Source organism: Cervus elaphus, chromosome 30 (genome assembly GCF_910594005.1).
Source record: "Cervus elaphus chromosome 30, mCerEla1.1, whole genome shotgun sequence".
Lineage (NCBI taxonomy): Eukaryota > Metazoa > Chordata > Mammalia > Artiodactyla > Cervidae > Cervus > Cervus elaphus.
In genome coordinates this window covers 47,467,887-47,481,179 of record NC_057844.1, presented here as the reverse complement: position 1 = coordinate 47,481,179, position 13,293 = coordinate 47,467,887, and the positions used below count along the sequence as shown (strand labels likewise).

The following is a 13,293-nucleotide window of genomic DNA, read 5'->3' as shown; positions in this document are numbered from 1 at the left end:
CTCTGAAAAACTGAGACAGAGAAACTCTTAACAGTAAAACAGCAGAAGAGATCCTCTGCTTGGAAATGAAAAAGAATGTTCTAGTGGAGAGTTTCCTAATGGGAGAAGACCTTCAGTCAAGGAATAGGTTTTGGAATCCTCTCCCCTCCTGGAGAAGGAAGTGGCAACCCACCCCAGTATTCTTGCCTGGAGAATCCCATGGGCAGAGGAGCCTGGTGGGCTACAGTCCATGGGGTTGCAAGAGTCAACACAATTTAAAGACTAAACCATCACCTCTCCCCTCTAAGCAAGAAGAAAGAACCATCTACTTAGAATACCAGTTCTCAACCAGGACCCTGAGTATCCATTACCACTGAGGGGGGCTGGAGAAGGAAGTGGCAACCCACCCCAGTATTCTTGCCTGGAAAATCCCGTGGACAGAGGAGCCTGGCGGGCTACAGTTCATAGGGTTGCAAAGAGCCAGACACGACTGAGCAACTAACACACATACTATGGGAGGCAGGAAAGGTCTCTTGGCGTCGGGTGGGTAAGGGAGGACACAGCATGTGTGAGGGCTGAGTTGCTTCAGTCATGTCTGACTCTACAACCCTATGGACTGTAGCCCACCAGGTTTTTCTGTCCATGGGATTCTCCAGGCAAGAATACTGAAGTGAGTGTGTTGCCATGCCCTCATCCAGGGAATCTTTCTGACCCAGGGATCAAACCCGCATCTCTTATGTCTCCTGCATTGGCAGGTGGGTTCTTTACCACTAGCACCACGTGGGAAGCCCCACAGGAGGACTCTGGGAAGCTGCTAAACACTCTACAATGCAAAACACAGTCCCCCACAAGAAAGAGTATCCAATCTGAAATGTCAATAGCACTGAGGCTGAGACAAGTTTAATTAGAATGATACAGGGCAGAAGTAGGTAAATTTTTCCTCAAAGGGTCTGATGACAAATATTTCAGACTTTGCCATTTCTATAGTCTCTACAGAAATTCAGGAATTCTGTTCCTGTAACGCAGCAGCCATTGGCAATAACAAATTTTATTTCTAAAAACAGGCAGCAGGACCCATTTGGTTGTCTCGATTTACTTTGCTGACTCTTGATCTAGGTCATTTCTCCCCTTAAAAAATGCTCTAGTTATTTCTGGAATTAGAAAGAATTCCAATTATTATGATGACTCTTTGGTAGTAGGGGTCTACATTTAGGAATCACATCCAATATGAGTGTTTTGTTTTTTTTTAATATCTAATTCTAACAGGAAAATTAAGCCTGTGCAATGGCAGTCACAGATTTTTTAAATGTATTCTCTATTTTGAAAGGAAATAATTTTTCCACTAAGATTTCATAAAACAGATATCTAAATTAGACAACATGGCACCTCCATCTTCCCCCCACAAAAAATTTGGCAAATGAACCAACAAGAGTAGGTTCACAAACTGCTTCTATAAACCAGAGATTCTTACTCTGTCGTGGTGCTATGAGAAGTCCTCAAACAGATCCAGGGGTTTATAAACTTATTGAAATTATATGTAGAATACAGTGGGTATGCATGTATGTGCATTTTCATGATGTCTTAGACTTCCTGAAAATTTAAGATTCACTGCTAAACTATGCAAGGTAATTCAGAGAGTGCTTTCAAGAATGGACTACTTTTCAGAGGCTACCAGAACAATTGAAAAGCACTACACAATAGCAGATTTGATTCTGTGTCTTTGATAGACTGAACTGGTTGTTATAGATTACTCATAGTTTCTGATCAACTTCATGAAACTTGGCCTCCAATTTGTGTTATCCTCAATATGGAGAAGGAAATGGCAACCTACTCCAGTGTTCTTGCCTGGAGAATCCCAGGGACAGAGGAGCCTGGTGGGCTGCCACCTATGGGGTTGCACAGAGTCTAACACGACTAAGTGACTTAGCAGCAGCAGCAGCAGCAATACGGTTTAGATGGCAAAGGTACATTTCTGAATCTAAAGCGTTGGTATCAATTCTTTTTTACTGCCTTGTTACAAAAGTCATCTAAGAAGATTTTCAAAGATAAATATATGTAGTGATATAATGTAAATTTTTAAAAGATGAGAAAGATAGAGGTGAAAGGAAAACATGCCAGGACAAAAACAGAGCCAATAATAGAAATGTTTCTACTACGAACTCACTACACACATCAAACATGTCATTTGGTTTCTTGCTGCTTCTGTTTCCTAATCTTTAGAACTGAAATAGATGATTTCTACATGGCATTTTCCTTATACTCAGGATTTATCAGTGGCATAGTAATCAGACAACAAACATTTACTAAATCTCTATTGTGAATATAGCGCTTCATTAGGTGGTACGGTGAGTCAGATACAAGTTTCGCCTACTGAATCATTAACCTCACTTCCTGTATTAAGCATGCTCTTTTGGAAGTTTCTTCTGTCATCCGGTCCCACAATAATCAACTTATGAAATCAAACTTAAATTATACTTTGACTAAAGAAAGTTTGTATGAGTCTCCTCAGAATGAGAAAGCAAATAATGGAGGAAAGAATGATAAATGAGAGAAAGAATGGGAGAAACTGTGGAACTTTGAGAAACAAAAAAAAAAAAGAACAATAACTTGCAATCACTGTTTCTTTTAGCTGTTACAAAACATCAGATTTGAAAAATAATATGAGAAATAGATCTAAAATGGGAATGAAATTCTGCACATATTCAACACTGGTTATTGGAATCATCAACATGGGGAGAAATAAACATTATCCTTTCCTATGGGAGTGAGTATAAAGGATATCAGGCAAAAATAAAAAGTGAAGAGTTTCTCCTTTAAGACTTAAATTATCAAGATGAAACAGACCAGATGGTGGCAAAACATGTTCTTCCAATATTATACAGATATTTATTAAGGTGACATTGAGTTTAAAGCATCAATTTGCTTGGTTGGGGAGTCCATCCATTCACATCATACTAAGTCAGAAGCTGGAAACTCTACTTTTCTTCTTTTTGCTTTCATTGCATAAGGGTATATTGCTGACTCATTCTGATCCTTGTGGGCGATGTATGCATTCTTTAAGTTATGGAACATAGCCGCATCTTAGTGCTGTACAACAGGAAAGTAGAACTGCTCCAAGCAATGAATACTGAGTCTCTATTTTCATGGTTGTTACTATGTAGTCACAAACAAAAATTGATGATGAAAGAATTAAGTTAATCTATCTCATGCAATATCATTAGTCACTTCCTGGTTCTGGAGCTCCCTAAAGCAAAGAGAGAATAAAATTTCAAAATATTACATTGCTAGTCAGCTTTATAGATATCAAGTTTGTACAGGCACATATATCAAAATCTATTCAAAGTAAGGAGCAGATGTTTGAATTATTTCAACAAAATAAAATCATCTCCCTCTCTTACATGCTACGAATCCACAGTCTTTTCATAAGTATGAAAGCTGTAAAAAAGATTGAGATTCATCATTTAGGCGATTTACATTCCCTTTGAGTTTTTCACACCAAGTGGTGGGACCTGAGGACATCTTGTTATTTCCATTATCATGGCCATTTGTAGTGAGCAGTCCCACTGTATACTGAGGCAGAAGTAGGCACAAACCAACTGCTGAACTTTTAAAATAATAATAATCTTTCTTGTTGGCATTTTAGTCTAAGTTATCCTTCCAACCAACATTAAGAATGTGGCAGAAAGAAAAAGAATAATAATGGGAAAGAATTCACAGAGGCCTCAGAAGACTTCATTTAGATTATTTTTCAGCAGACTACATATTTTAAAATATATATGACTATGAGAGGGAGTCTGGGATACGTGTGTATGTATGGCTGAGTCCCTTTGCTGTTTACCTGAAACTATGACAACACTGCTAATCAGCTATACTCCAAAACAAAATAAAAAGTTTAATTAATATATATATGAATATGTATATAATATATGTGTATATTTGTTTTACACTCTGCTTCCTTACAAAAGTTGACTATAGACTAACACCTAGATAAGGCACATTAAGACAAATGATTGTAAGATTAAACTGAGTCTGTCTGAAAGATACAAAACAAGTGACACCATTGCTGAAGAGGTAGTTCCCAATCCTTCTTAGAACATAAATTTTTATCTATTTTATATACGTCCTACAATGAGATATCAGAGAGAACAGAGCTTGTTCATTGTTTCTACATGGACCACAACCCCCAATACATTTTATATATAGCAGAACTTTAGCAATTATTAAACTTGGCTTTCCTACCATGCAGTCTGCAGGTACATGTCACAGAAACACTACTTCAATGAGGATCACTTATTTGGATTTACTTTCATACTTAAGGAAATTTTCACCCTTGTATAGAATTCAAGATGAATCTTCACACTGAATCACTATGGAAAAAATCTTGTTGAAAAAATCTCTAACATCAAAAAACAATAATAACATAAACTGTCTTAACTTCTGTGTTCTAATAAAATGTTATAGTTAGGCTCCAACTGAATCTCAAATGTAATTGAAATATATAATAATGCAGAATTAAAAATCTAATAAGGATAGTTTGGAAACTAATTCACATATTTATCTTAGGATAAAATATTACCAAAGTAATAAATCATACATCTTGAACAGTAGAACAGATTTTCTGTCCTTTGTTAAATCATTGTTTCAGTAAAACTGTTAAAAGTATGAGTGGGAAAAATTGCATTATTTTATCTGTAACACCAAGAAAAAATATGACTCTGAAAATATTGTTTAGATATATAAGGAAATTACAAAATGTCAAAGTCCTTATCACCTGGAATAGCTTCATAGATAAACATTAACTATCCCACTAACTGTATGCATCACGAGAATTAGAATTACCTTTTTAAAGTCTTTGTATCCCAGCTCAATACTAGCTCTTCAGAATTATTTAATGAACAAAAAAATAAATGAATGAATGATTTGAGGGTAAGCTAACATAATACCCTTCACTGCAGTAGCCATAGAATGTACACTTCGACTTTCTCTTTCAACCTCAGTTGTAATAGGCGCTTTAGTTAGAATATCCAGCCATATTCTTTTACCGAGGTTGTCCTTGTTAAATTAACCAGATAAGCCTGGGATGTAATGTTACCCAAGCTAATGAGATCAGTGTTCTACAGGCTTTTTTCTCCCCTGGAGCTTCGTTTAGGGGTGTAGGGGAGGCATGGATTGGCTTTGTTAGGACAGACCTAGAGCTGGTCTTATTCTAGGTGTTGTCTTTTCTGGGTTCTAAGAGAAGTGTTGTTATCTCCTTCTCTGGCAGGGCTGAAAACACCAATGTCTTTCTGCATACCCTCCCCTCAACGTGCTTAGCCCTGATCTATTCTGCTCTCGGTTGTGTAGTAGCTGTTCTCTAGTAATTTTCAGGTGGTCTTACCCTGCACTGATGAATACCCAGACTTCAGCCATAGACTCATCGATGACCCCAACATGGTCTCCTGGGTACCCCTCACTCCCTCATTTCTGTTGTCCTGGTTCCAGCCATTTCAGTATTCCAAGTCTGATCTCATCTCCTCAGCTCAGTGAAATCACCATATTCAACACATACTCTAACTCTCTGTAACACAGTAAGGAAATTATCTCCAAGCAGAATGGGTGTTTGTGAGATTCATCTCAAAAATTTTCTTCCCTGAGTTAACTGTCTAAAAACGAATGTAATGGACTGAAATTATGAATAGAGTAGAGTAGAATAGAATAGATGGCAGCATATCTCTAATAAAGCTAAATACTTTGTGAAACTTTGATTTAAGTTAAATATATCTATATGTACACTGGATATCAAAGTAAAAAATATTGCTTACTGTGATTCACATTCCAAAGAAATTTTTGAAGTTATTGAATCATATCAACATTCATGAACTTGATTTGCTTTAAATACAGAATTGAAAAAATCTCAGACACTGTCAATTCAGAATATTTTTTGAAGATTAGTATTTTAAAAATCAAATATTTATCCATCCTTTCAGCAAAAATATTACAAAGTAATTAGATAATTTGACTTATTCTAAGTATAAAAGAAAGGATTATTGTGTAAGAGAATAAACCTTCCACTTTCTTCCTTTGACATCTTTCAGTGATTCTCTAGCATTTACCCTTGTGCCTCTCCAATTTTAATGTGCATTTGAATCACCTGGGGATCTTATTAAAATGCAGATTCTGATTCTGTGAATCTGGAGTTAGAGTTTGAGGTTCTGCCTTTCTAACAAGCTCCTGGTTGGTGCCAATACATCACTCAGAACCTAGAGCAGAGGCCAGGACACTTTTTTGGTGAAGAGCCAAATAGTAAATACTTGAGATTTTAAGCCACATGCAGCTCTTGTCTCTCTTCCCACAGCAATTTTTTTAAAATGTAAGACCTTTCTTAGCTCATTGACCATACAAAGTATGGTGCTGGCCTACAGACACTGATCTAGAGCAGCCTGGCTGGTAGAAATTAAATGCAAGCCACCTATGTCATTTTAAACTTTCAAGTAGCCATGTTTTTTTTAAGTAAAAAGAAGCTAATTTTAATATGTTTTAATATGTTTTCTTTCATTAAAAATATCCAAAATAATAGTTTTTAACATATAATCATATAATAATAACATAAAATACCATAAAAATTATTGATTAGAGGGTTTTTTCAGACTGAAAATTCATGAGGATTTTATACTTAGAGCATTTTCGTTTGGCCTCATCACATTTCCACTTCTCAGTATAACCACCTGTGGCTACTGGCTACCATATTGGACAGTAAGGTTCTAGAAGAAAAAGCTCAAAATTCTTCTTCCTTTGGTACATGATGCCCTTTTTTAAAATTGAAGTATAGTTGATTTCCAGTATCATGTTAGTTTAAGGTATACAGTGCAGCAATTCAGTTATACACGTACATAAAATGATACCCTTTTTGACCCTCCGCTGTTTACCCTTCTAGCTTCATGTGCTACCTACTTCTCAACCACTTACACTTGACATTCTAGTCACACTGTACTAGTTCCTTCCCTTGAATATATTGTTCCCTCTATTTGGAATGCCTTCATGTCATCTGTCTCCTACCTGAAAACTTAACTCACCCTTCCCCTAAACTGATGCAATAACAATAGGATTAAATGCTTGAAGAAGACAGTAGAAATTTATGAAAAACAATTGTATAATGCTACATCAATGAATACTGATGTTATTATTTCATAGTCTATCTTTAAATAAAATTGAAAATTTGGTAGGCCAAATGTTACACACCTTAGTACTAATATTAAGGTATCACTACAATATTAATATTGATGTTCTATATGGTAGGAAAAAAGATGGATTTTCTTCCTTTAATAGAGTCTTTTTTCAAAAAGCATGTAAAATGGCATCTTTAGATATGCTTGATGCCATTGCCTATATTTGACAGTCATGGAAGCTAAGACTTTCAGAAGGTTACATGATTTTGTCATGGGCTCAAATAAATATATTGAAGATTTCATGTTTTCAAGAAAGTCTTTGAAAATAGATAATTCTTAACTCTCTGAGGGGAAAGATCCCCTGGAGAAGGAAATGGCACCCCAGTCCAATGTTCCTGCCTGGAAAATCCTATGGACAGAGGAGCCCAGCAGGCTACAGTCCATGTGGTCACAAAAGAGTCTGACCCAACTTAGCAACTAAGCAACAAAACTCTAAGATAGTCAAACTGTGCTTACTCAGTAGATGAAAACAAGTCAACTAACTTCTAAGAGACGAAGTGTGATATATTTCAAAGAAATCAGTATTCTCCAAAGACTCTGCTATTCTAAGTTTAATAATAATTTTTTGTCCCTGAGAGTGTAAAAAAGTTACAAACAGCACAGACCCCAGTTTCTTCATCTATAAAGAGGATCATAACAAGAGCAGTGACCTCCAGGATCATGGTAATAACCAAATAGCATGTTATCTTACTCAAAACTTCCCCCTAAGATTTTGTTTCCATGACCTGAGCACATCTTTAACAAAGTCAGATCTCCATGCACAGTTTTACCTCAGAGGTTCAGGCCTGAACAGAGAATTGTGTCCGGAATAGATCAAAGGGCTTCCCAGGAGGCACTAGTGGTAAAGAATCCGCCTGCCAGTGCAGGAGACATAGGTAACATAAATTCAATCTCTGGACTCGGAAGATCCCCTACTGTAAATAATGGCAACCCGCTGTAGTATTCTTGACTGGAGAATTCCAAGGACAGAGAAGCCTGGTGAGCTACAGTCCACAGGGCCACAGAAAGTCGAACACAACTGAACACACATGTACATAGATCAAAGGAGGTGCATTGTGAGTGATGGTTTGGAAATCCTTCTAATCCTGTGAACTTTGGCTAATATCAGTGATGCTGACCCTTGGCTGAACATTAGTATCTCCAGGGCACTTATAAAGGTATCAATGCCCAGCCAATGATACCAAAATTGCTGGGGGTGTAAACTAGGCAGAGGTAATTTTTCAAAGATCCTGCCTCCCCCAACCCCAAGTGATTCTAATGTGCAGTTGGGTTGAAAATTACTGGGTCCATCAGCATCAGGTTTTTCATTTGCAAAATAGGACTATCTTTGCTCACAAATATAAGAATTAAAAGAGACAATGTATATAAAGCACTGGGCACATTTTAGATATTTGATAAAAAAATCTTTCTTATCCTCATGCTCCTTCAGTTAATTCCCTTACATTCCACTAATTTCTTGGACACTAGAACCGTTTTCTTCTCTAATAGTATCTTTTCAGTGGGTTTATTTATTTGTTGCTTGTAGTTGAAACTGACCCACAGCTTCTGGCAGTGATTCAACCTCAACCCACGTGAGGGATACTTTATATTTCCCCACCAGCAACATCAGAACTTCCCTAAGCAGAGACAGGCTGTTAAGAATTCCCTCCCTCCCCTCTAGCCGATCAACCTACCCCCAAACTCCCAGAAAGATTCCCCTTAAAAATACTGTGATTTTTAGTGATTCCTGCACTGGTATCTTTCTTTTTTTAATATCTCTTTAAAACTGCAGATCCCTAGGTCCTGCCCTTAACCTACCGAAATAATCTCAGGAGTTACAGCTGCCTTTTTACAGCCTATCAGGTGGTTCTTACGTGCACTAATGTTTGGGAAACGTTGGCAAGGAGAAAAGAGACAACTGTAAACACAGCCATCAAATAATTCAGGTTAATCTCCTACATACTACAGTTTACTCCGAGACCAGGGAGGAATATAACGCCAAGCTTTTATTTATTTATTTTTTAACAGCCAACTTCTCTCTAGTTTCTAAAAGATTTTCTTGACCTTCAAATTGTTTTTTACTCCCATAATGTCTCTTAAAGTGAAAGTAAAAGTTGCTCAGTCGTGTCCGACTCTTTGTGACCCCATGGACTATACAGTCCATGGAATTCTTCAGGCCAGAATACCGGAGTGGATGGATAGCCGTTCCCTTCTCCAGGGGATCTTCCCCACCCAGGGATCGAACCCAGGTCTCCTGCATTGCAGGTGGATTCTTCACCAGCTGAGCCACAAGGGAAGCCCAAGAATACTGGAGTGGGTAGCCTATCACTTCTCCAGGGGATCTTCCCGACCCAGGAATCAAACCAGGGTCTTCTGCATTTCAGGTGGATTTTTTTACCAGCTGAGCTACCAGGGAATCCCACAATGTATCCTAAATATCATCCAATTCAGTAGCTTGTTTTATAAGAAAATTTGTGACTTTCCCAAAGTTACCAACCTGGTGGCACCATATGCTTTTAAGGGAATAGCTGTCAACAAGTCTTTCAAAAGACAAATACCTTTGTGTTGGTGGCTCCATGAAGTACAGCTCTACATTGGCCAGAATTTGTGCATACACAGTTCTGCCACCTCTCCCAACCCTGCCCCTTTAGCAGTTTCTTCTCCTTTTCTCTAAAGTTTGGAAGCATATCCCATTGCACAAAGTCAAGGCATGGTCAGTAGTCAAGGATAGCATCACATGAACAGCAGATTTTAAGTATATCATTGAGCAAGAAAGATTTCTACCTGGCCTGTAACAGATTTAGAAATGATTTACTTAGAGAGACCTGAGATTGTTAGGGCAAAAGCGCCTTGCACACAGGTAAATGATTGTCAGAGACTTGGGGACTACTAAATCCCAGTCCTACCTTAGTGACACATCATCCCAGCTACTGACTTCCAAATGCATGAGAGGAGTCAGCACAGAGCCTTATTTGTCCTCAAATTCGGAAGAACCAACTCAGCAAGCAATGGAAACCAAGAACAGAGCTATCGCTAGAATAATCGCTTTCACAGTCACGGCTTTGGAATTTGTAAATGTACAGATACAAGGAGCATTACCCATGTTTACTTAACTTGGCTTCCTACTATTATTGCTTTCATTTTTATTATGAAGTGTTTTTACATTTCTGAAGCTTGATTCATTAAGTAATTGCCATCCTTCTATCTGGGTCATTGGTCATATTTATTGCAAAAGAAAAAATACAAATCATTATTCAAGAGCAAATTCCACATATTTTCCACGTCCTAAACTTTTCAACCTCTCTTATTTTGTGCAGGGTTGATTCGTTCCAAGGAATAGCACATTCCCCAGAGGTAATCAGACTGAAGCAGGAGAGGAAAGGTTGGTCTTTAATAGAGAGGACCACAGAGTTTTTGCCTGCCCTTAATATTAGGCTTTGTTTCTGAACATTATTAAGAGGTTTTCAAAAGAAGTCTGTGGTTAGATTGGTTAAAATTACTCTAACTCCCAAATTCTGGGGAGCATTCACACACACACACAAATACACACACACTCTTCTCTTTCCTCTTCTTGTTCACAGAATAAGGGCATTGTTTTCCTCAATTCATTTCACTGTTGAAGAAAATATAAATGAAACACGGCAGGATGAATGGATCACATCACTAACTTAAACTGCCCCATGCATGCTTTTCACTTTCATGCATTGGAGAAGGAAATGGCAACCCACTCCAGTGTTCTTACCTGGAGAATCCCAGGGACGGGGGAGCCTGGTGGGCTGCCGTCTATGGGGTCGCACAGAGTCGGACACGATCGAAGCGACTTAGCAGCAGCAGCAGCAGCCCCATACATGAAAAGAAGAATACATAGTTTGCAAAATAATGGGATGTTTGGAGCATGTGTGTAGAAAGTGTTCTTGTTTACAAACAATGTATACAGCACTATCCCTGTTTCTTCAGCCTTCTCACTGTTTTTTTCATTCCATTCTTTTTCCACTACAGTCATTGTAGAGTCTAGATAATCCTTGTTTAGTTGAGTTCCCTGGATTGCCCTCTAAGCTATTTTTAAAAGCCCATACAACATAAACAATTTAATATTTTTAAAAGTCAAAAGCTACAGGAAGCCCCTAAATGAATGGAAAGGAAAGGCCTTTTCACCTACTAAACAACCTTTTCCTAGGAAAGCCAGTGCACCTGGGGAGGCAGAGCAGAAGAAGGCAGCGTTTCCCAAGGGTTTGCTGCCATGCACTGTTAGGTGCCTTACTAGAGACCTTGATTTCCCCCATGACAACCTTGTAAAATCAAAATTATTATCCCCACTTAACAGATAAAGAGCAGAGAACCAGAGAGGTGAAATGACTAGCTTGAGATTATAAAACAATAAATGGAAAGGCTCAGTCCAAAGCTAGGCTGGTTTAACTGGCTTTAAAGGCTATGTTTGCTCTTCCTGTACTGTTCAAAGATGAATATCTGTTTCTTTGCAAAGATACCATAGATTGTTTCCATGGAATACAGGATTTTTGTTTCTTTGCTTGTTTGAATTTGAGGCGGGGGCGGGACGGGGAGGGGAGGGGATTAAATCCTGTGGGTTATCTGAGTTGCTGTCAGGAGAGAGAGAGTTAGAACCAGGAGACTATGGTGTCCTCAAGCCCAGAATGATCTCCATCTAAAAGTTAGTTGTGATAATCAGTTATCTGTCGAGTCCCTGATGCTGGGAAAGATTGAGGGCAGGAGGAGAAGGGGGCGACAGAGCATGAGATAGTTGGATGGCATCACTGACTCAATGGATATTAGTTTGAGCCAACTCTGGGTGAGTGAAAAGCAGGAAAGCCTGGCGTGCTGCAGTCCATGGGGTCGCAAAGACTTGGACATGACTTAGTGACTGTATTCTTATCAAGTCCAGCTGCTCCCACCTGTGAAGCAGAAAACAAGGCAAACCCAACTAAGACATGTAGAGCTGATGAGACATTTGGACGCACATGATTGGCAAAGAGGGCGTGACTTGAGCCCCTGAGAGACGGTACAGAATGTGCTGCCTGGACCCTTCTCTGAAGGTACCATGGTCTCTTTGTATTCCTCAGGGACCCACTCACATGCAGACTTTTCACTGAGAAATGGGATGTTTCCTTACCTGTTGCCTCTCAGAAAGCCAATGACGCCAGATTGTAGAATATCACCATCCTGACGAACGGGAGCCTCATTGGATCATGGGGCCGAAAGAGGAAGCATGGGAGCCGCTTCTGAGTGAGAAGCAAGGACATCCTTAGTCACAAGCTGTTCTTGCTTTTTGCTTTAACCATGTGATAAACCGTGTCATAAAAGAGAACAACAAAATAAGGGAACATTATGTCCTTCCACACCGCGGTGATTTCCCAGAATCCTTACAACACCCAAGGCAAGTACAATGGAAAGAGCATGAACTCTGGAATTGGAGTGATCTGGTTTTGCATTTCAGATAAACAATTCGCTAGTTAAATTAACCGCTCTGAGTCCCTGTGTCCTCACCTGTAGAACAGGGATAATAGTACCAATCTTAACACATTGTTCTGAGGATTAGAGACAATAGGAGCGAAACGTCTAGACGAAACTCAAGAAAGGGCCCTGCCATTATTGGTTGGTTATTTTAGCCTAAAAATGGCCCAGGCATAAAATGGCAAAGTTTGAAGGAATCTTGGAGATCTATTCCAACAGCTTTCCAATGTAAAAATTGTCTCTCTCACATCTTTGATAGGTACAATTTGACTACTTTCTGCCTTGGTAGACAGTCTGGACCCACTGTTGGGTCAATAGACCAAAAGTGCTGGATTATTGATCACATATTTGTAGAACTGGAAAACTATGAAGTGAGGTTATTCAAATGGATTTTTTTTCATTCAAGAAGCATAGATGAGTTTTGAACAAGGTAGAATAAATGAGTTAGTGAAGTTCAGGGATGACCACTTAGGGCATGAAGTGCATTAAATAACTCAGAAGGAAAATTCTTTTACATTCACAAAGTAGCACACTAATGCCACAATTAAATTCCTGTGTTTAACTGTCCTGGTGAAACTTCTGTTCATGGTTTGGGGTAATAAACTTATAATTTCCCTCTTATAGTTATTGAAGAAATGAGTTCTAAACATGGAAAGTTTTG

General features: G+C 38.5%; 1 long non-coding RNA gene across 1 annotated transcript; it reads right to left on the bottom strand.

Annotated features, from left to right (window-relative positions):
• Nucleotides 1-1,237: 1,237 nt before the first annotated feature.
• On the bottom strand, nt 1,238-12,417 carry LOC122686850. Its single transcript, XR_006338918.1, has 3 exons — nt 12,292-12,417; nt 7,955-8,038; nt 1,238-3,223 (listed from the first exon to the last, which is right to left on the bottom strand). It is a non-coding gene; the product is annotated as an uncharacterized LOC122686850 (long non-coding RNA).
• Between the last annotated feature and the right edge of the window lie 876 nt (nt 12,418-13,293).